Source organism: Hyaena hyaena, unplaced genomic scaffold, assembly GCF_003009895.1.
Source record: "Hyaena hyaena isolate Hyena2069 unplaced genomic scaffold, ASM300989v1 scaffold_60, whole genome shotgun sequence".
NCBI lineage: Eukaryota > Metazoa > Chordata > Mammalia > Carnivora > Hyaenidae > Hyaena > Hyaena hyaena.
Window position 1 is genome coordinate 421794 of NW_024080692.1, and position 22421 is coordinate 444214.

The following is a 22421-nucleotide window of genomic DNA, read 5'->3' on the forward strand; positions in this document are numbered from 1 at the left end:
CTAGCACAGAGCCTGATGCAGAGCTCGAACCCACAAACCAAGAGATCATGATCTGAGCTGAGATCAAGAGTCAGACGTGTAACTGACTGAGCCACCCAGACTCCCCGCGGTTTTTATTTTTTACTTCCAGATTCGTGGTCAAAGGCAAGATACTTTCATGGGGCGCCTGGGTGACTCAGTCACTTAAGCATCTGACTCTTGATTTTGGCTCAGGTCATGATTTCATAATTCATGAGCTCGAGCCCCTCATCTGGCTCTTTGCTGACAGTTGAGAGCCTGCTGGGGATTCTCTCTCTCCCTCTGTCTCTGGCCCTCCCCTGCTCATGTGCTCGCTCGCTCTCTCTCTCTCTCTCTCTCTCTCTGTCTTTTTCTTTCTTTCTCTTTCAAAATAAATAAATAAGCATTTATTTTTTTTAAAAAAAAGGTAAGATACTTTCATGGAGTTAAGTACTTGATCTATTTATAAATACCATCAAAATAAAAACCCAAGTCAAAAACAACTTTGAAAACTTGCTCTTCGAAGGAGTCTTTTCCTGGCAAAGAAGGACATTACCTGCAATCCACACAAAGAGGGTAGCAGCCTCTCTTCAAATGTGGTTCAAATGTGACCTCTCCTACAGCTCTGGACAATTAACTGATGAGTCAGGATAAGGCAGAAACCTGAAAATGCAAGTCACTTTAGGTCAGACCCTGTGATTTCTCATCCTTTGGCTAAGGTGACAATTACTGAGAAGGCTCTCAATCAGCGGTGTCCTGGAAGTGAGTCTCCAGATGAACCGCGCACGGCGCTGTAACTGAGCGTCTGCTCCTCAGAGACTCAGAGAAGTGGACTGAGGTGGAGTTTCTGCTGATTTACAAGCATTATATCAGTTGAGGATAATGGCGAATATGCCTGTCTTTCATATAACACCATACAAACAGTATTGGATCATTCTCCAATACCTAGAGGAGTATCTCACAACACGCAGGTAATAGAAGCAGCAGGAAAGGAGGTTGAAAGTGACTTTCTGTCATCTCCGCATTAGTGCAACAGTAAGATGAATGTTGCATCTTGAAATACCTAGCATTTTTTTTGCCTGCTATTATTAACCTTGCATGCTTCTAAGCAGCACGGGGTCCTGGAGAAAAAGGTTATAACAAGTGGATATTTGAGAGCAGAGATTGCTATCCAGGGTAGGCTGAATTGGATGTGCTTCCTTTAACCTTCTTTTGTGCTTGAAATCCACTATTTTAATGCAGCCGTTCCTTCCCATGTATAAAAACTTCGCAAACCCAGAAGGTAAATGTAGCTGGGTTCGGCACAGTAGTAGATTCAAATAAAGGGCCTTGAATGATTACATGGACATTCCTCCAAGGAGGTTGGGAAGCTTCCGTCTAGAGGGCTGACTGGCTTGTCCCTGGGGTCAACTCGGAATACCATAAGGGGCTTTGTGTTTTATAGCATCTTCTCTCCCCCAATATGCGTCCTATACTCTAGTTTGCGTTTTTATCAGGCTGAAGAAGATATATTTTATCATAATGGCTTTATATCCGATGTGTACAGGCCAACACAAACAGGGTATTACCAGTTAAAGAACAGTACCTCAGGCACCATTTTATTAGAACTACTGTTTACATCAAACAATACATCATAAGTATTTTATATTAAGCGTGGACAAATCGTTTGCCTGAGGATTAGGTGTTATGCCATTGAAATGCGATCCTTCCGTTGATTTTTTTCTGAACTGCCAAACCAAACATGGTCAAAGAAGTAACCATAAAGGCTATAACAGGACCTCTCTTATCTCACATTTCAAAGTATAAAATAAAAAATGAAGCAGAAGCGCAGGTGAGACAGCAATATACTTTGAAGCATTTCATTGACGAAAGCACATGTCTTCATGATGTCTAATCTCTGAGTTTGCTTTCGTTACTGGAATGTTCCAATGCTATCGTGTTCTCAAAGCGTATAAGGATGAAGAAAGAAAGCAGTGGCCAGTAGAAGCCAACCAAAACCTCTCAGGTTACCATGAACCTGGCAGGCTCCAGAATAATCCAGCGACTCTTCTCAACTAATCCCATCCCTAGAGAGCTCACGGCAAAGGAGAAGTCCTAGTGTGTAAAACCACTGTGGCCGTTGATTTTATTACTCTCTCAGACCAGTACCATAGTCCTTGAGGTACTGTTAGTACTAGTTACTAAATAGGCATCAGGGATATTTTTATAATGTTTATTTTGGAGAGAGAGGGAGAGACAGCACGCGTAGGGGAGGGACAGAGAGACAGAAGGAGACACAGACTCAGAATCAGGCTCCAGGCTCCGAGCTGTCAGCACAGAGCCCTACATGGGGCTCCAATCCACAAATCGCAAGATCGTGACCTGAGCCGAAGTTGGTAGCTCGATAGACTGAGTCACCCAGGTGCCCCGGTCTCAGGGGTGTTTTTTAACTAGTCATCTGTTGTGCACTCTCTAAGATACTGTATTATGGGAGTTTTCTTACAGGCAAGGACACTTTATTTGATTAAAAAGAAACGTTCAAATGATGCATCTGATGCATCATATTCAAGTAAATATTTGCGATTTATTCCAAATTCTGCAAATGAAGATTTGCCAAGTAAAGGGAACACAACATAATATAGTGGTTACTGGGAGTTAAGAACGGAGTCAGACTTCCTGAGCTAGAATCTTTGTTCTGTCACTTGCCAGCTGTTCGATCCTGGCAATTTACTTGACATCTCTGGGCCTTGGGTTTCCTGTGAAATGGGGATAGTGGCAATGCCTGTCTCATCGGTCTCCATGAATGGCAAATGACATCAGCAGGAGGAAGTACTCTTCTGCGTCTCCCCCTCACTTCGCATCAGCTATTGGGCTGCCTTTAGGGGGTCTGCTTCCCGTCTGCAGCTCTCTCTGTGCCTCCCAGCTGGGTTTTCCATCTGAGCAGGGGTAGGCTGTGTGAAGGAGAATCCCAATTGATCCGAGGAGGCAGTACTTGGGCTGGCAGGAGCTCTTTCTGGTTAGCCGGTTACCGTAAAGTCCCAGCACACGAACTTCTCTTCTAGCCTAATGGTAACCACAGACGCTTCTCTGCGGATCCACCTGCTAAAACCATGCCACCTCTGTGAAGTGTGCCAAGCAGAAGCCTGGGACATACAATGTTGCCATCAGCGGACCCTCAGAGTCTGACAAGTGCTACCTGAAAAATAAAAAAAAAATAATAAATAAAACATAATTTTAAAAAGCAAAAGGAGTCGCACATTTGCTCCCTATGGAAAATAATGAAGTGTCAATTTGTTAGAAACAAATGACTCTTCAATCCAGGGGCCCTATTCACTTAAGAACGTTTTTTGGGGCGCCTGGGTGGCTTAGTCGGTTAGGCGTCCGACTTTCGCTTAGGTCTTGATCTCGTGGTTCGTGGGTTCGAGCCCCGCGTTGGGCTCTGTGCTGACTGCCAGCTCAGAGCCTGGAGCCTATTTCAGAGTCTGTACCCCCCTATCTCTCTCTGACCCTCCCCTGCTCACGCTGTCTCTCTCTCCTAGAAATAAATAAAAAATATTTTTTAAAAAAAAGTATTATGTGAGCAAGTAATTGAGCAAAGATAGCAATCCCAATCGATAATTGTTCAGGGTTACAGATAATCAAATGGGATCCTTAGGTCAATTACCGAATGTTTCCTGGGATTTTATCAATTTGCTGAACACAGCCTCTTTTTTTTTTTTTTAAGGGTATTTATTTTGAGAGAGAGAGAAAGAGAGAGGGCATGTGTAAGCGGGGGAGGGGCAGAGAGACAGGGAGAGAGAGAATCCCAAGCAGGCTCTGTGCAGCCAGCTCAGAGCTTGGCACGAGGCTTGACCTCATAAAATGTGACATCATGACCTGATCTGAAATCAAGAGTCAGATGCTGAACCGACTAAGAAGCCCATGCGCCCCAGGAACATGAGCTCTATCGACTGTCTAGGGCAGGCATTGCACTAGGTAGTGGGGTTACAAAATCTGATGAAGCATGAATCGACCCCATCATTCAGTTATTCATTCATTCACTCACTCATCCATTTAACGAGCATTTATGCCAGGCGCTGTGCCAGGCACAGGGGGAACAGATGAAGTCTCTGCTTGCAAATACTCGCTTCCGTGGGTTTCTGAAAATGCCCAACACTTTGGAAATACTCATTCAAATATTCACTGTTTGGGAAATTATAGGGAGCCTCTTTAGCAGCAACGTTCAGATCCTGTTTTTGTCGGGGGACTTAAGCAAATCACGAATCACAGTAATGAAATGTGTTCAGAACACGGACCCCCTTCACAATCTGCTGGTGACAGACTCACCTTCATGTCCATTCTGAAGCACCTGATTAAAAACATAAAGGGGAGGAGATCCTCACTTCAGATATTCTGGAAGCACTCAGAAAGAGTGCTTCTTTCACAAAAGAAGTATGTGAAAACAGAACAACTGGTTATTCTTTCCCACAGATGTGCCTAGAAACACGAAAAGCCAAATTCCAGTATCTGCGTACTTTCCTGAGCAAAGCTCGGGGAAATCAGATGGCCTGAGTGGCATAAAAGGGAGTGGTGTCAGGGATCTTCCTTCTAACGGTTAATATGGAGAAAGTTCTCGAGCCCCTTTCTGCTTAAATCATCAATCACCTTGTCTGTGATCCTCAGTGACTCACTTCCTCTCTTGTGCCCCATTTCAACCAAGAATGAATTAAGAGGAGTACTCCTCACTAGCTTCATGGCATTCGGGGCAGAAGAACTTGCACATATTTTCATTGACCGAAATGTGTATTGGTCTCCCAGAAGCCTTTGCTCTGTACGTATTCAAGGTCTCTACACTAAGACATACAGTAGCACTCATGTTTTTACTTTTCCATCAGATTTATACGTTTCTTTTTCTTTTTTTTAATAGTTTATTGTCAAGTTCATTTCCATATAACACCCCCACAAGTGCCCTCCTCCATGCCCATCACCCCCCTTCCCCTCCCCCCCACCCCCATCAGCCCTCGTTTTTTCTCAGCATTCAAGAGTCTCTCATGGTTTGCCTCCCTCCCTCTCCCCAACTATTTTTCCCCCTTCTCCCCCTATACGTTTCTTTTTCTTAATGTTTAATTTTTAAGAGAGAAAGAGAGGGACAGAGCATGAGTGGGGGAAAGGCAGAGAGCGAGGGAGACACAGAATCCAAAGCAGGCTCCAGGCTCTGAGCTGTCAGCACAGGGCCTGACGAGGGGTTCAAACTCAGGAACAGCAAGATCATGACCTGAGCCGAGGTCAGACGCTTAACTGACTGAGCCACCCAGGCGCCCCTGCTTCTAAATGTAGAACTAACTCCCGGCACATGCAGTTTTCAACATCTTTTGGAGTAGCACTTTCATAGTTTATTCGAAGAATATTTCAACCATGTTGAATGAGGTAATCCTTCTATTTGGCACTGGAAGAGAATCAGAAAATCTTTAAATAGTTGAAATTCAGTTGAATTAAGCTGAATAAAAAGTGGAAATATTACAGAGGACTTTTCCAACACAAATCTTGCGTACCACCTGCTCCACCATCTTGATTCTGTTGGTCAATGAGTTCCCTCAGTATAGCACTTGACGTTTTATACGGAGCACATCTGCTGTTCTCGACCTCAGATTTCCCCAACTATTTTCTACAAGAGACACATTCTGATAATTAATGTTATCTACTGTTTATCTTCTCCACAGATAAGAGAATTTTCTAGTATTAATCTCCCACAAAGTTCTCCCAAATGTCACAAATCCTTTAGGAAATAGGAAGTGGATTCGTATATGTAACTCACATACACACCTCATTACGCAGAAATCTGATACACTGAAATTCACAATTATAGAATTTAGGAACTGGAAAACTAACTCAAGACACATAATCCCAAAGCTGCTTTTACATAGTGTTAAAGTCAGTTCAGTCCTATATTCCAGTAAGTATGCCCTACCCTTTACTTCATTTACTAAGACAATTAGACACAACCTCTGCAGTATTTCTGCATTTTCTCCAGTTTAGAGGACACACACACACCCCAACCCCAACTGCAGCTGCCTCCCTGTTCTGGGTAACTAGCCACAGAGAAGCAAAAGGAGTCGCACATTTGCTCCCAATGGAAAATAATGAAGTGTCAATTTGTTAGAAACAAATGACTCTTCAATCCAGGGGCCCTATTCACTTAAGAATGCTTTTTAACTTTGCTACCAAAAAAAATAAAGAAAAAGAAAAGAAAAGGGAAAAGGAAAAACACTAGTAGGTAATTTAATGGTTTGAAATATCAAATGTGATTTTAAAGTACATATATTCGGTCTTATAATGAAACCATATAGGCTTTGATACATACAAATGGACGTTGGGGAAAAGTTTAGGCATCCGTCTGTTCTGAAAGGGGCTTGCACCTGCAATCCATCCAACACTGCGGACTTTGAAGTTTCATTCTAGCACAACTTTCAAGTTAATCACTCCCTCCTCAGCACCACTTTGGTGTTTGTATAAACTTCAACTTATGATTTTGCTGCTGTGTTTGTTTTCTTCTCTTTTTCCTCTGCTGGACTCTGAGCGGCTTGAGGGAAGCTTGGTGGCTGTTTATCTTTCTACCTCTGGAGCCTGGTGTCCAAGAAACACATGCTGAACGCTTAGCTGTAAGCCAGCTACTCTTCTCGTGCTGCCCTCATTGGACCTATGCCTAGCTGCTGCTCAATACATTTTAAGCCAAACCGAAGTCATTGCTGCTCTTTTTTTTTTTTAATGTTTATTTATTTTTGAGAGAGAGAGAGAGAGAGGGAGAGCATGAGTAGGTGAGAGGCAGAGAGAGAGAGGGAGACACAGAATCCCAAGCAGGCTCCATGCTCTGAGCTGTCAGCACAGAGCCGGACACGGGACTCTAACTCATGAACCGCGAGACCATGACCTGAGCAGAAGTTGGACCCTTAAACAACTGAGCCACCCCGGCGCCCCCTTGCTGCTCTTGATGCTATTTTATGAGTCTTCGCAACTTGATTTTACCGGCTTGTGTCTGAGTTTCTCTGTGTTTCCCAGGTCTCGTCCTTTTGCAGGGATACCTGGTGACCTGAATGCCCACAGCCAGAGGTAAGAAAAAAAACAAAAACAAAAAAACGCAGAGATTCCACAGAGGATCCGGGAAAGAGCGCCCTGCTGCTCCTGTGCCCAGGGACCTGTTGGAGGATGGTGTTTTGGAAGAACTTAATCTATTAGTCCCCATCACCTCTTTAGATAAACCCAGAACTGTCTCTTGAGGGCAGAACATTCTCTGCATTGGAGACTAGCCTACGTGTCGCTGGCCCCATACAGACAAGTCTAGCACTTTCCTCCCTAACCTCTGACTCACCCCTAAGGCTCAGCTGGTCTCCAGCCGGCCACGTCCTCTATTTCTTCATCTGTAAATGATAACCCTCAAAGGGAACAATGGTAATAGCCTCAGCCGACATTGTTCACTGAAACTCAGACAAGATTTAAGGCAATTGGGTTAAAAGTCTTTTGCGCCACAAAGAAATTCTTTCTTTCCCCACAGCGAAGACTTCAGGAGAAGTCTTTTAAGGCTCCATTCTCCAACTTCCCTTTTGAGAACAGTCCTTTTCGAGAACCCCAAAGAACATTCAGGAGTGCAGTTACCCCCACTCTGTGAAAGCAGCACCACAGGACGACAGCTTGAGGAAGATGGAGTTCTAATCCAAAACCTTGACTTTACATATGGATCACGTTGAGAGCGATAAAGGTTATTGGTTCACCAAAGAGCACATGACTCATTAGGTGATGAGCCAGGAGGAACCATATCATTCTTCTTAAATTATTTACGGGAACCTTTCCCACACTTCCGCTGGGGCAGCAAACTGAGATAACCCTTCTGAAAAGTAACTTAGGCAACCTCTTTCAGTAGGGTTAAATACATGCATGTAAGTTGAGCCAGAATTTCCATTTCTAGGAATTTGCCCTAAGAGAATAACCGGAAAACTGAGCTATGACTTAGCCACAGAGATATTCCCATCGGGGCAGTTGAAAGAAAGAAAAAATGGGGAGCAACGTCAATGTACAGTAACAAAGCATTGGTTAAATTAAAATGGTACCCATCCATGAAAACCTACACAAGTACTAAAAGCTACATTGTAATATCTTATGTTATTAGCGTGCTGGGTGAAAAAGGGAGGCGGCAATACCATGTGTGCCTAAGATCCAAATTCCATAAAGAATCTGAAAGGATGTGAAGAATTGCCCGAGTGATATTGAGTCAGGTCAGGGAAGGTAAAGTAGATGGTGTCATAAATACATTCTCTTCAGTTTCAGTCTGCATGGCCTATATTTTTAGGGACTTTGAGAAGCTGTCACTTGACACGCTCTGGGTTTTGGGGGTTTTTTTTTTAGATGATTAAGTTAACCCCTCCCCCCCCCACTGGAAGGACATGTTGTAACAATGAATGGGAAAGGGGATAAAGCAGAGGTCAGGAATGAGGATTGGTGGAGGGAGGGAGTAGGGAGAGGGTGTAACTGAAAATAAGAATCCAGATAGAGATAAGAGTGGAATCGGGTGGAGTTCTAAAGATGAATAACAGATGTCTGATAAACTCTGACCTAGCCATCATCATGAGGAGTCACCTAAGCCATAGCAGGGACAGGTGGGATGCAGAGCTCAAAATGGAGGTTAAAAGTTCCAGGATGTTCAAGTACTTCCAGGATTTACAAGGGAGGTGAAAGTTAACAGAGTACCAAGACAGACTAATTAAGAATTTCGTTGATTAGAAAAGGCACTCATTGGGGTGCCTGGGTGGCTCGGTCGGTTAAACGACCAACCGACTTCAGCTCAGGTCATGATCTCACAGTTCATGGGTACAAGCTCTGCGTCAGGCTCTGTGCTGACAGTTCAGAGCCTGGAGCCTGCTTTGGATTCTGTGTCTCCCTCCCTCCCTTATGCTCTCGCTCTCGCTCTCGCTCTCGCTCTCTCTCTCAAAACTAAATAAACATTAAAAATTTTTTTAAAAAGAAAAAGGCATTCTCTGACAAGGATTCTGAATGTCACAGTGAGGAAGGACCATCGCAGCATTCAAAGACCGTCACAGCAATTTTATATCTCTGGGGCAATACAATTAACAAAAGGAATAATACTTAACCAGCAGGTATAGTATAACACCTGCTGTCATCTTCCTTCTCCTTTTCTTATCCAGCACGTGTCATGAAAAAAAAAAAAAAAAAACACAGGCTAACGGAGTCAGATCCAGCCACAGATCCCGACAAATCTCCCTGAGACTGTTTCCTTGTCTGCCAACCACAGAAGATGATAGTAAGAACTAAGTGAGCTAGGATGTATGGAGTGGCTAGCACATAACAGCCTTTCAGTAAATATTTGCTCTTCCTTACCCACCTCTCTGTGCCACTGGTGGGCAGTGGTGGGGAAAGAAGGTTGAATGTGGCAAAGAGAGAGAGTCAGGCCATCTAGATATCCCATCTCTCACTGGGTTTTACGGTCACCCTGGGTTTGATCCAGATATACTTCGATCTTGACTGGTTTCTTCCCTCCTGGAGAAGACTATCAAACACCATGTACTTGTACACAACTTCTTTCACTGCTGCAAATGGACCTGTTGATTTTACTTAAGGTCTTGCCTTTCAGAAAGGAGCCAGGGGATTAGTTATGTCTATAGGTAATATTTGTGATTTCCTGACACTCCCATTTTCTGATTCTAGAAAATATGCATCTCACATCAGTGACTAAAACCCAGTGATCACCCACTGTCAATCTCTCACCATTCTATGGACCCCCTACTCACTCATCCCACAATATCCCAGAGTTAACCAAACACTGGTTCAAGGCCAGCCACACCAAGTACTGCCTACATTTTTAGCATGGCTGTCTGGCAAGGCCATTTCAGGCTGTGTTCCCAATTATCTTCTTTGAAACACTAGCCAGTATTAGAAGCAGAGGCTGAGAGATTTCCAGCTTAGAAGAAGACTGCATCAAAAGAGTCTGCTAGGAAAGTATCCCACTCTATTTTCTATATTCTGACTGCTAGAAAGTTCTTCCTTCTTGTGAATTGAGATCTGTTCGCCCATATCTTACATCTGTTGAGCTCAGTTCCACTCTTGAGTCATGTAAAACAAGCTTAAAATTCCTTCTTTTCTTTCATATGCTCCATAGTTAATAACAGATGCACAATAAGTGAGATTATTACTCATTTTCATAGACTGTAACCTCTAACAGAAGTATATTCTACAAGCAAAAGAAAAAATTGCGACAATAAAATGGCTATTACCAGCTTAGAAAATTTCTCTATCCAAAATATCCCCAAGATAATTTCTGGAAAGCAAGTCAGAGTGGAAAAAGAAATAATGGCCAATATCAAAAGCAAAATAAAGACAAACACAGGGAACTTCATTGCCTGGGTTTCCCTCTTTTCTATATTCAGACATATTTGCACTCAAAAAAATCTTATCAGACAGATAAATGGTAGGCTATGCGGCCATTATTCAAAAGCAAGAGACACATGGGCGGCTCAGTCAGTTGAGCATCAGACTTTGGCTCAGGTCATGATCTCTCTGCTGGCCTCATGGGTTCAAGCCCCATGTTGGCCTCTGTGCTGACAGCTCAAAGCCTGGAGCCTGCTTCGGATTCTCTGTCTCCACTTCTCTCTGCCTTCCCCCCTCTCGCACCCTGACTCTCTCTCTCAAAAAATAAACATTTTTTTAATTTTAAATATTAAAAAAAGAGCAATGCTGATTCTTTATGTAGAAAAAAGACAGCAATCCTTCAATTAAACAAAGAAAAAGAAAAAAAAAAAAGAAAGAGACAACCGTCAGACACCTTTCCAAGTAGTGGAGCTTTAGCCCACAGAATGTACCCCCAAGATATGTATTTTATAATTTCATTACTGTTATTACCAACATTAATATTTTTATATGTACAGTAATTGATATTTCCCAATCCCTTTCATCGCCAACACCTCATCAGATGGATCATCAGACAGAGAAATTAAAGCAGGTATTATTAACACCATATTTCAGATTAGACCCCGGAGGCCTAGCAAAATTGGGTAACACACCTAACATAAGAGCTTAGAAAATTCATTGCTACTCTCCATGGAATCAGTGTGGCATTGCGTTTCTTTCACTTTTATTGAGATGTAAGTGACACACAGCACTGCCTACGTTTAAGGTGACTTGACTTACATGTATCACATAATGATCACCACAGTATGTTTAGTTAATATCCATCCTCTCCTGTCGACAGAAAATAGAAAAAAATATTTTTTTCCTTGTGATGAGAACTCAGAGTTTACTATCTTAAGAACTTTCCCGTTGGGGCACCTGGGTGGCTCAGTTGGTTAAGCATCCGACTCTTGATTTCAGCTTAGGTCATGATCTCACGGGGTTTGAGCCCCCGTGTCTCACTGTCAGTGCAGAGCCTGCCTGGGATTCTCTCTCTGTCTCCCTCTCTCCCTGCCCCTCCCGTGCTCACTCTCTTAAAATAAATAAATAAACTTAAAAAAAAAAAAAAAAAACTTTCCTGTATATTATGCAACAGTGTTAGCTGTAGGCATCATGTTGCCCATTATTTCCCTAGTGCTTATGCATCTTATAACTGGAAGTTGGTACTTTTTGACCACCCTCCTCCAATTCCCCTGTCCCTCTATCCCCTACCTCTGGTAACCAAAGCTCTGATCTCTTTTTCTGTGAGCTTGGGTCTTATTTTTGTTTTTGCTTTAGATTCCATATATAAGTAAGATGACACAGTATTTGTCTTTCTCTGACTTATTTCACTCAGTGTAACACCCTCAAGGTCCATCCATGTTGTCAAAAATGGCACGCTGTCCTTTTTTCATGGCTGAATACCATTTCTGGTGTGAATCTATATCAACTTTTATCCATTCATCCATCAATGGATACTTAGGTTGGTTCCATGTCTTGGCTATTGTTAATCATGCTGCTACGAACATGACGTGCAGATTATCCCTTTGACATAGTGTTTTCATTTCCTTCAGCTACATCTCCAGAAGTGGAATTGCTGGATCTCTATGTGGTTTTATTTTAAAACCTAAATTAGTAGATTCCATGAAGAAGGGAACTCATTTCAAAATTCTCCAGGTGGACTACACTGTGCCCCCCAGCCAAAGTCTTACGCTGAAATCCTAACCACCGATACCACAGGATGTGACTTTATTTGGCAGTAATGTCGTTGAAGAGGAAACTAAGGTTCAGTTAGGTCATCGGGATATGGATCCTAAACCAATCTGACTGGTGTCCATATAGGAGGAGGAGATTAGGACACAGACATACACAGAGGGAAGACCACGTGGGGACAAGGGGAGAAGGTGGCCATTTACAAGCCAAGAAGCACCTTGATTCGAAGTTCTGTACTGTGACAATTGTCATTGGCAGGTTCTGTTAGTTACAGCATCACCAGCCAGTGCTCCGAAGCTCTGTGAATTTTTTGGTTGTGATCTAGGGGTCACAAAAGGATAGAAAGTCAGTGGCACTTGTCTGTCTCCCATGATCCCCACAGCAGTCCGTACAACAGGGTAAGGGCACACCCATGACTTCTAACTTCACCCCATGCCCCTAGAATGTGTCTTCACCTACAAGCTGAAGGCCACGTTGGTCTCGTTGAGACACCAGGATAACTTCTTACAGGGAAGCCCAAGCCCTAAAACAAGTCCATCAACGCAACTCCGTGTAATGGACAGAGTGACAGAAAGGTGGAACATCTCAATTCTATCATTTCTCAAATAAAGTGATCACACACCAAACTGGGATATATGGCAGCAGAATCAGCTATAGGATCTCTCAAGTCACATCATTTAAGAGGGCCCTAGCATTCAAAAGACTATACTTTTATGGACCATTTCTACAGTTTGTAGCCTAGCATTCAAGCACATCATCAACATCCAAACCAATGGTTCACTTCCAAACCCAACTGCAGACAGAGATGTTTCATTTGGACTAACAAGAATACTGGATATTTCTCACCAGTTGGACCTTATGCCAAGGAATAAAAAGACCTTGGGGACGCCTGGGTGGCTCAGTCGGTTAAGCATCTGACTTCGGCTCAGGTCACGATCTCATGGTTCATGGGTTAGAGCCCCGAGTCCGGCTCTGTGCTGACAGCTCGCTCAGAGCCTGGAGCCTGTTTCGGATTCTGTATATCCGTCTCTCTCTGACCCTCCCCTGCTCACACTGTCTCTCTCTCTCTCAGAAATAATTAAAACATTAAAAATTTAAAAAAAAGACCTTGAGCCCTTCTACTACTTGGTGTCCACCATATTTCTCTACGTCATAACTAAATAGCTGGGCTTACACTCACACTTTCTACATTGAATTATTTCCCGAAATGGATTTAATCATTGATAGAGTTTTCTCACATTATGTAAAACAATGACTCCACCTGGCTGGCTTACCTGTGAATAGTTATAAATGTGCTCTGTAAGTAATGGGCTTTCCTTGAAGAAGGCACACATGCTGTTCTAGAGCCTCTTTGAATCATTAGCACAAAGTCCCCAACAAACATACACATCTGGTAAGGACACAGCTGTGCTGGAGCCAAACACATGGTCACTTCCTGGTAACTGTCCTTTAAGCACCAAATCTTAAACAGTCCCGGGTAACCACAACTGCGATGTCTGCGTATTTCCTTCTACTTAGATCTGACCATCACACTTATAGCTTAGCCTTTCAAGATAATTAATTTAAATATGGAAAGAAACATGCAAAACATAGATCTTGGGCTACCTGGGATGTATGGTCCTAACCAATCATGGGACAAACACAAGAGATTATTATTCCATCCAGCCCGGATGCTTCCTTGGCATTATCATTCTGAAATTATTCCAGGTTTTTCCAAATGTGGTAGATACAACACATTCAAACCCACGTCCTCCAAGGAAACTTTTTCTAGGGCCTTCCCCACCCCCGGACTATTTTTCCTGGAAACCTTTGAAAGGAACATCTTCAAGGAATCAACGAGTATTTATTGAACCCCTGCAGTTGCTATGGCCAAATGTCCTGCTTTTCAGGGGCGTACATCTAAGTGTAAAAAATATTCACATTTGAAATTTGGGGGAATGCTTAAGTCTTGTGTGATGAAGTTCCTCTGTAATATGGAGCATGTGTCTCCATGACGGTCCAGGTACACATCTGCATTTGCTCATGCTCCTGTTCCCCGTGCTTCTAACGATGCTTAGTCCCTGATCATTATTCATGAATACATTTGAATAAAATGTATAATAAGGTGTAACAGGAGTTGAGGGAAAGGGGACCCCAATTAAGGGCAGAGTTAGAGGGATGATTTCATGGAGGAAATGAACCGAGGCTTAGAAATTCAGAAGTCTTTTCATGTGGCGGCATGTACAAAGGGAAAGATGAACAAGATACAAGAGCAAAAGTGCACAGTTCTTAGACCACACATCACCCCAAGTCTGTTTATGCCACCAAATTTTGTCACTGTCCATCAGCCCCCTAAGGTGTTCCTTCCCCTCCCTCCCCATTCTTACAGTCCATGATCCATCCAGATTTTCTCCCCCTTGCACACGCCACCAACCCCCTTCTGTCTCTCCCTCCCTTGCAGAACACACTTGGCAAAACTCCCAAACCTGGTTACAACCAAGCCTCCATCTGCTTAGCATCTGTCCTCCAGCTGAACGTGACCGGAAGAAAGAACACAACTGCACAAACAGGTTTCATTTCAAATGTAGTTTCTATTTTAACTTTGTGAACAAACATCTCAAGTTGCTTTCCAAAACTTCCTAACAACACCAAATGTCCCGTTGAATCAGGTTCTGATCCTCCCAAATGACTGTTTCACACCTTTTCCTCTCTTCCCAAGGTTCTCAATGACCCACACTGCTCTTTGATGACACTGCTTTATTTATTAGAAAAAATAAAAACAATAAGCATAGATGAACTAGCTTTCCCACAGCCCAATTCTGCCAGCCTATCAGTATTCATCTCTTTTCCCTACTTCCTACATTTTAAGGTCAACTGTTTACTTACTCTCTTCAACCCACTCCGCTTGCCTACTTAAGAGATTAGCAACTCCTATTATCTCCTTTTTCTTCTGATTCATCAATTTTTCCCTCTTTTGCACTACTTTCATCTAAGTATTCTATTTATTGTTCATAGCAGCACTCTCAACAATAGCTAAAACATGGAAAGAGCCTAAGTGTCCATCAACGGACGAATGGATCAAGAAGATGTGGTTTATCTATACAATGGAAAACTACATGGCAATGAGAAAGAATGAAACTGGCCATGTGTAGCAACATGGATGGACCTTGAGGGTGTTATGCTTAGCAAAATAAGTCAGGCACAGAAGGACAGATATCATATGTTTGCACGTATAGGAGGATTAGGAGGAACTTAACAGAGGACCATGGGGGAGAAGAAGGGGGAAAATGGTGGGGGAAAGGGAGAGAGGCAAACCATGAGAGACTCTTGAATGCTGAGAACAAACTGAGGACTGATGGATGTGGGGGGGGGGAAGGGGGGATGGGCACGGAGGGAGGCACTTGTGGGGATGAGCACTGGGTGTTATATGGAAACCAACTTGACAATAAACTATTTAAAAAAATAAAAAATAAAAAGTTTCTTAAAAATAAATAAATAAATAATTTTAAAAAATTTAAAAATAGCTCCCTCTTTAAAAATCCATGCTTGGCCCCACCTTCTCATAGTTTCTTCCCTTTCACAGCAGAATTTGAATGATCCATGCTTGGTGTCCTCATTTCTTTGCATCTTCTCTTTAACCATTTCATTCAGAATTTCATCCCTGCCATTTAACTATAACTGTTCTTGTTATGATCATGATGTCAGATCTCACAGCTGGTCTTCTGTCTTCATTTCACCAGATGACTCAACAGGATTTGGCACAACTGACGACCTGTTCTTTCTTGAAATATTATAATTTGGGAGACACCATATCCTTCTGGCTCTCCTCTTATTTCATTGACTATTTCTTCTCAGTCTTCCTTACTGGCTCCTCATCCTCATACTGCCCTTTAAATATTTATATGCCCCTGAGCTCAGTCCCAGCCTCAAAGTGAGCACCTCCCTCTCCAGGTGACCTCTTCCTAATCCATGGCTTTAAATACCATCTACTAATTGGTGATTCCCAAAGTGTATCTCCAGCTCTGATCATTCTCTTAAATTCCAGACTACTATATCTGTCTATCTGATACTCAATGTCTTCACTTAAACTTATCAAAACAGAGCTATTAATTTCCCATTCTAAAGCACCTCTTCTCTTAATTTCCCCAGCTCAGAAAATGACCCCACAAATCTCAAACCTGGGAGTCATTCAGGACACCTCTTTTTCCTTCCTACTGCATATCTGCATTATCAAGTCTTTTGTCAGTCCCTTAGAACATGTACTAAGTCCTGTTACCTTTCACTACTTCCACTGCCATACTTAAGGCCACCATCAGCTGTCACTTCTACTCTATGATAGCCAAGTAGTTGGTGTTCCTATATCCCTCTGTCTCCTCAACAAAGTATGTTCTGCAGAAAAGACTGAGTAATTTTTTTAAACTATAGTTCAAATCACCTTGCTCCCCTGCTCAGCTCTTTCCCATGGCTTCCCATCACACTCAGAATTCAAGGTCCTTATCATAGCCTGCAAGTCCATAGTAATCTACTGGCTTCTTCTCCTCATTCTATTCTTCTTCCCCTAGATCTCTCCTCTCCAGCCACACTGACCTTCTTGCTGTTCCTTGGCCAAGCCTCAGTCTCTTCCACTTCTTCCTGCAATGCTCTCCGCCCAAATCATGACTTGAATGCCCTCCAACCCAATGTAGGTCTCTGCTTTGATGTTACTCTTCAGAGTGATCTTCCTGTCCACCCCATCACCTTGCAAGCCTAACCTGCCTTCTTTGCTTCCAAGCATTCATCACTGTATGAAACTATATATACATATATATTATTTTCATATGATTACATATAATATACATGAATTTATTTACTCAGTATTTATCTTCCTTTCTAGAATATACACTTTTTAAATTTTTTTAATGTTTATTTATTTTTAAGAGAGAGAGAGTGGGGGCGAGCACAGAGAGAGGGGGACAGAGGATCCAAAGCTGACAGCAGCAAGCCCGATGTGGAGCTCAAACTCACAAACAGTGAGATCATGACCTAAGCCGAAGTCAGACGCTTAATTGACTGAGCCACCCAGCGTCCCTGAAATGTACATTTAATAGAAGAAGGAAACTGTACTTGATTTCTTTACCTCTGTGATACCAGACCCGAGATGAGGCATTTAAAATAATACTGCTGGGGCACTTGGGTGGCTCAGTCAGTTAAGCGTCCGACTTTGGCTCAGGTCATGATCTCAGGGTTCGTGGGTTCAAGCCCCATGTCGGGCTTTGTGCTGACAGCTCAGAGCCTGGAGCCTGCTTCAGATTCTGTGGCTCCCTCTTTCTCTGACCCTCCCCTGCTCATGCTGTCTCTCTCTGTCAGAAATAAATAAAACATTTTTAAAAAAATTTTTAATAAAATAATACTGCTAAGGTAGGGAAGGAAAGAAGAGGCGACAAGGGTGGGAGCGTGCTCTTTAGCACCAGATCACTTCCACGAATCCATCAAACTAAAGTATCCAGGTGAATAGAAACACCTTCAAGTCACTAACTTTGCGAAGCAGCTGTCAAGAGCCTAACGTCAAGAGATTTCCTGTTGTGCCGCAGAGTTCAGCCTTCAGCCTGACTCGGCTGTCTTGGAATTGGATTACATGGCTGCCAGATCTAGATTTACATCTAACAGGTGCATTCTTTGAATGGATTCAGGCTATCTGCCGCTAAAAGTATCTGTCTCAGGGAACAGATATGCTAATGGAATGGCTTGGACTACCCCGGAGCGGTTGAGAATATGAACTTCTGGAGGTCAGGAGGCGCAACTCACCATGACCTGCAGAATAAACTTCAAATGTAGATGAAGCGAGGTCCCTCTTTTTAGGAGCCCCTGTGCACAGCAGGGAGGTAACCATGTTTTCCCTAGGACCACATTCATGGAGTCATGAAAAGCAGCAAGAACTTGAAGGAGGAAGACATTGCCATGCACTGACACGCTTCAGTTCCTGGTTCAAAATTCTCAATACATGATTCCGCACACTAAGAACACTCAGTAGTATCCACCTTTCCCAGCCTGACACTCAACTTTTTCTGTCTTTTCACTCCAAAGATCCTTCCTGCCCCCATCCCCACCCACCCCTCAGACAGTCTTCATGGATCTCTGCAGAAAATATGCTTGTTCTTGCTTTAAACGATTGACTATATTAAACATTTTTTAAAGGGGGAAGGGGGTGCACCTGGGTGGCTCAGTCAGTTAAGTGTCGAACTCTTGATCTCAGCTCAGGTCATGATCTCACGACTCATGGGTTCAAGTCCTGCATCAGGCTCTGCGCTGACAGGGGGGAGACTGCTTGGGATACTCTGTCTCCCTCTCTCTCTGCCCCTCCCCTGCTCACACTCTCTCTCTCTGTCTCAAAACTAAAGAAAGAAACATTTTTAATAAATAATAAAAACTATTGACCATACTTAACTTTCCCTGATTTCTCTTCTCCTTTTTGGCCCCAGTTCAAAAACCTACCCATTGTGAAAGCTTTTAATTTTTTTCATAAATTTCTCCAGTTATTATTAATATTTTGTCTCCACAAAGCTGTCCCTCCAGTGGGTCCACCCTCCCCTCCTTTCGCTCAGCCTGAGTTGACCTCACCCATCTCTCACCTCCCACAATGCCTGTTGTCTGTCCTGATCATTATGTGTCACCACAGCCAGCCGTAAATTATTGCCGACACTGTTCCCAGTGTCTGCTGATCTTCTAGTGCATCTGCGGAACAATCACTGTGTCCCTCGGGTCTTTAGGTGAGGTGTCCCCACAAGAACCACACTTGGAATATATGTTCTAGAAGTCTTTTGATCAATTCATTTATTTCATAAAACAGAAATTTGAAGCACCATTGCAATGATCACCAAAGTCTTTATTATTGACAAAAATTTCACTTAGAGGCACCTGGGTGGCTAAGTTGGTTAAACGTCAAACTCTAGATTTAGGCTCAGATCATGATCTCACAGTTCGTGAGTTCAAGACCGGCATCAGGCTCTGCACTGACAGCACAGAGACTGCTCACTCCCTATGTCTCTCTCTCAAGATAGATAAGAATAAAGTTAAAAAGGGGCACCTGGGTAGCTCGGTCTGTTAAGCATCCGACTCTTGGTTTCGGCTCAGGTCATGATCTCACAGTACATGTGCTGACAGCACAGAGCCTGCTGGGATTCTCTATCTCCCTCTCTCTCTGCCCCTCCTCCTCTCTCTGTCTCTCAAAGTAAATAAACTTAAAAAAAATAAAGTTAAAAATTTTTTTCACTTAGATTTAATATAACCAAACATTTATAATTTTGAAAGACAATGCATTCACCTGTGGCCCACATCTGTCTACCTATAGCTAATATTAATCAAATGAAAATTGCCATTTGGAAATTGAGCAGAGTGAGGGGCACCTGAGTGGCTCAGTCGGTTGAGGACCTGATGTCTACTGGGGTCATGGTCTCATGGTTTGTGAGTTTGAACCCCACACTGGGCTAGCTGCTGTCAAGCTATCAGCACAGAGCCCTCTATGGATCCTCGGTCCCCTTTTCTCTCCCCCTACCCTACTTGTGGCTATCAAAAATAAATACATTTTTAAAAATCTTAAAAGAAAAAGTAATTGACTTGAGTGAGAGAAATCACCTTCCATATAACAACATATTTCTGCACATATACATAGAATTTTCACTCTAGGCTCATCCATAATGCTATAAGTTTATTGCATCTTCCACCTGTACATAACCATACTTTCAACAAACTGTTTGGAACGTCTCCATAGAGGGTAGGCACCAGCTGATGCGCACCAGGAGGTGAATAAGTAGCCTACGGGAAGTGAAAGAAGCTGCACAGTAGGCAAAATTCTTTTTTTTTTTTTTTTTTTTTACTTTTTAGTGTTTAGTTTTGAGAGAAAGAAAGTAGGAGAGGGACAGAGAGAGAGAGGAAGATTTAGAACCTGAAGTAGGCTCTGAGCTGTCAGTGCAAAGTCTGACACGGGGCTCAAACCCACAAACCATGAGATCATGACCTGAGTTAAAGTTGGATGCTCAACTGACCAAGCCACCCATGCACCCCAGTAGGCAGAATCCTTGAGTTTAGTCTTAAAGAATGATACAGAATCTGTCAGGAAGAGAGTTGAGTGAAAAGAGACTTTGGCAGAGATTAAAAGACTGGATAAAATACATTGTAGAATTTTTTTTTTTTTTTTAGCATTTGTTTATTTTTGAGAGACAGAGCATGATTAGGGGAGGGGCAGAGAGAGAGGAAGACACAGAATCCGAAGTAGGCTCCAGGCTCTGAGCTGACAGCACAGAGCCTGACGCAGGGATCGAACCCATGAACCATGAGGTCATGACCTGAGCCCAAGTCGGACACTTAACCAACTGAACCACCCAGGCCTCCCTACACACGTAGAATATTACACAGCAGTAAAAAAGAATGAGATCTTGCCATTTTCCACAACACAGTCAGGTCTAGAGGGTATAATGCTAAGTGAAATAAGTCAGACAGAGAAACAAATACCATATGATTTCCCTCATTTAAGAAACAAAACAAATGAACAGAGGAAAAAAAGACTAACCAAGAAACAGACTCTTAGCTATAGAGAACAAACTCATGGTTCCCAGAGGGGAGCAGTGTGGGGAGATGGATGAATTAGTGAAGGGGATCAACACTTATCGTGATGAGCACTGAGGAATGTGAATTTTTGAATCACTATATTGTACACCTGGAACTAATATAACACTGTATGTTTAAGTATACTTGAATAAAAAAAAAAGAGTGGAATTGTGAGAGTGATCATGTGGAAAGGGTTAGAAATATAACTTGCTTGGACTGTGGGCACCTGTTCCAGAAACCCCACAAGCAAAGCTACACAATTCTGTCAAGGTGAGCCTTGCGGCTAGCAGGGAGGTGGGTGGTAGATTATAACAACTCCATGGACCATACTAAGGATTTAAAGCGTTTGGACTTTAGTCTGTAGGACGTGAAAGAACCCGTGTAGGTTCGAAGAATTTCCATTTTAAATAAACTACATTGACAACAAATTGAAGAATGAGCTGGAAGACTCAAGGCTAGTGGGAGGGAGAGACCAGCTGGGTGGGAGCGGTACGTCAGACCACACGTGAGGAGTTTTGACAGCAAGCATTGACAGGAGGGAAGGCAGACTTGAGAAACACATCTCAGAAAAACCAACAAGTGTGTGCTGTGAACTATCTTCCAGTAAAATCTTTTGTGACTCATTAGATGCGGAGGCTGAGGGAGGGCAGTGAATAAGGATGACGGTGAGGGTTTTCTGGGGAGAGAGACTGCCTAGGTGGTGACAGCATTATCGAAGGTGGAAGAGGGGGCAGGAAGAAGACAAGTTGGTTGGGGAAGGAACAATGTGCTTCATCTGAGACACATTAAATTGGAAGTATCATGGAACCTCAGGAGTAGAGAACAGGGAGAAGTCACAACTGGAGACAGATGTTGGGCAAAGCCATGGACACTGATGAAATCACCCAAGGAAAGCACACAGAGGAAGAAGAGAAAACAGCGTCCTTCTTCACAAAATTTAGCTATGGAGAAAGAAGGGAGACAGCATAGTGTCAGGAGAGAGAGCCATAGAGGGTAGAAGATGATTTTAGATCTGAAGACGCATAGATGGTTTTGTTGGCTAAGTGGAGGGAGCTCATGGAAAGGGGGCAAGAGACTATCCAAAAATGAAGGCTAGGACTGTAGGCAGAAGCGGGGAGTGAAGGGAACAGAGGTGGAAGGGACTGAGATGCAGTAACCCAGGGGCCAGAGGTGTTTAGCCTCTGAGAAGAGAGTACATGCCATTTCTCTCCCACAAAGAGGAGATGGATTAACAACAGGTCATGGCATGGGAGTGTCAGGTTTGAAAGGAGGCCATTGGGGTGCCTGGGTGGTTCAGTCGGTTAAGCGACCGACTTCGGCTCAGGTCATGATCTCACTGTTCGGGGGTTCGAGCCCCGCATCGGGCTCTGTGCTGACAGCTAGCTCAGAGCCTGGAGCCTGTCTTCAGATTCTGTGTTTCCCTCTCTCTCTGACCCTCCCCTGCTCATACTGTATATCTCTCTCAAAGAAATAAGAACATTTTTTTAAAAAAAAAACAACAAATAAACAAACAAGCAAACAAATAAATAAATAAAAAAGAAAGGAAGCCATTGACTGCTCCTCAGGATGGTGTCCATGTGCCCCGTAGGAGGTGGGGGTAGTGACAGAATCCGCGAAGAGTGGAGGCAGGGAGAGAAAGGAAACACACTTGAAGGAATTGGAGAGATCTGGGAACAGCAGCCCTGGAATGCGCGTAAGAAGGCCAGCTGGGAAGTGAAGACGGGAAGGTATCGGCACGGGGGGGGGGGGGGGGGGGGGGG

At 43.2% G+C, this 22421-nt stretch overlaps 1 long non-coding RNA gene across 1 annotated transcript in view; it reads right to left on the bottom strand.

The window, feature by feature from the left end:
- Positions 1-2374: 2374 nt before the first annotated feature.
- The window catches only part of LOC120231677, a 41274-nt gene continuing 21227 nt past the window's right edge, over positions 2375-22421 (bottom strand). Inside the window, exons 2-3 of the long non-coding RNA XR_005528384.1 lie at positions 4160-4324; positions 2375-3172 (exon numbers count right to left, since the gene is read on the bottom strand). This is a non-coding gene — a long non-coding RNA (uncharacterized LOC120231677). The remainder of the gene's footprint in view (positions 3173-4159; positions 4325-22421) is intronic.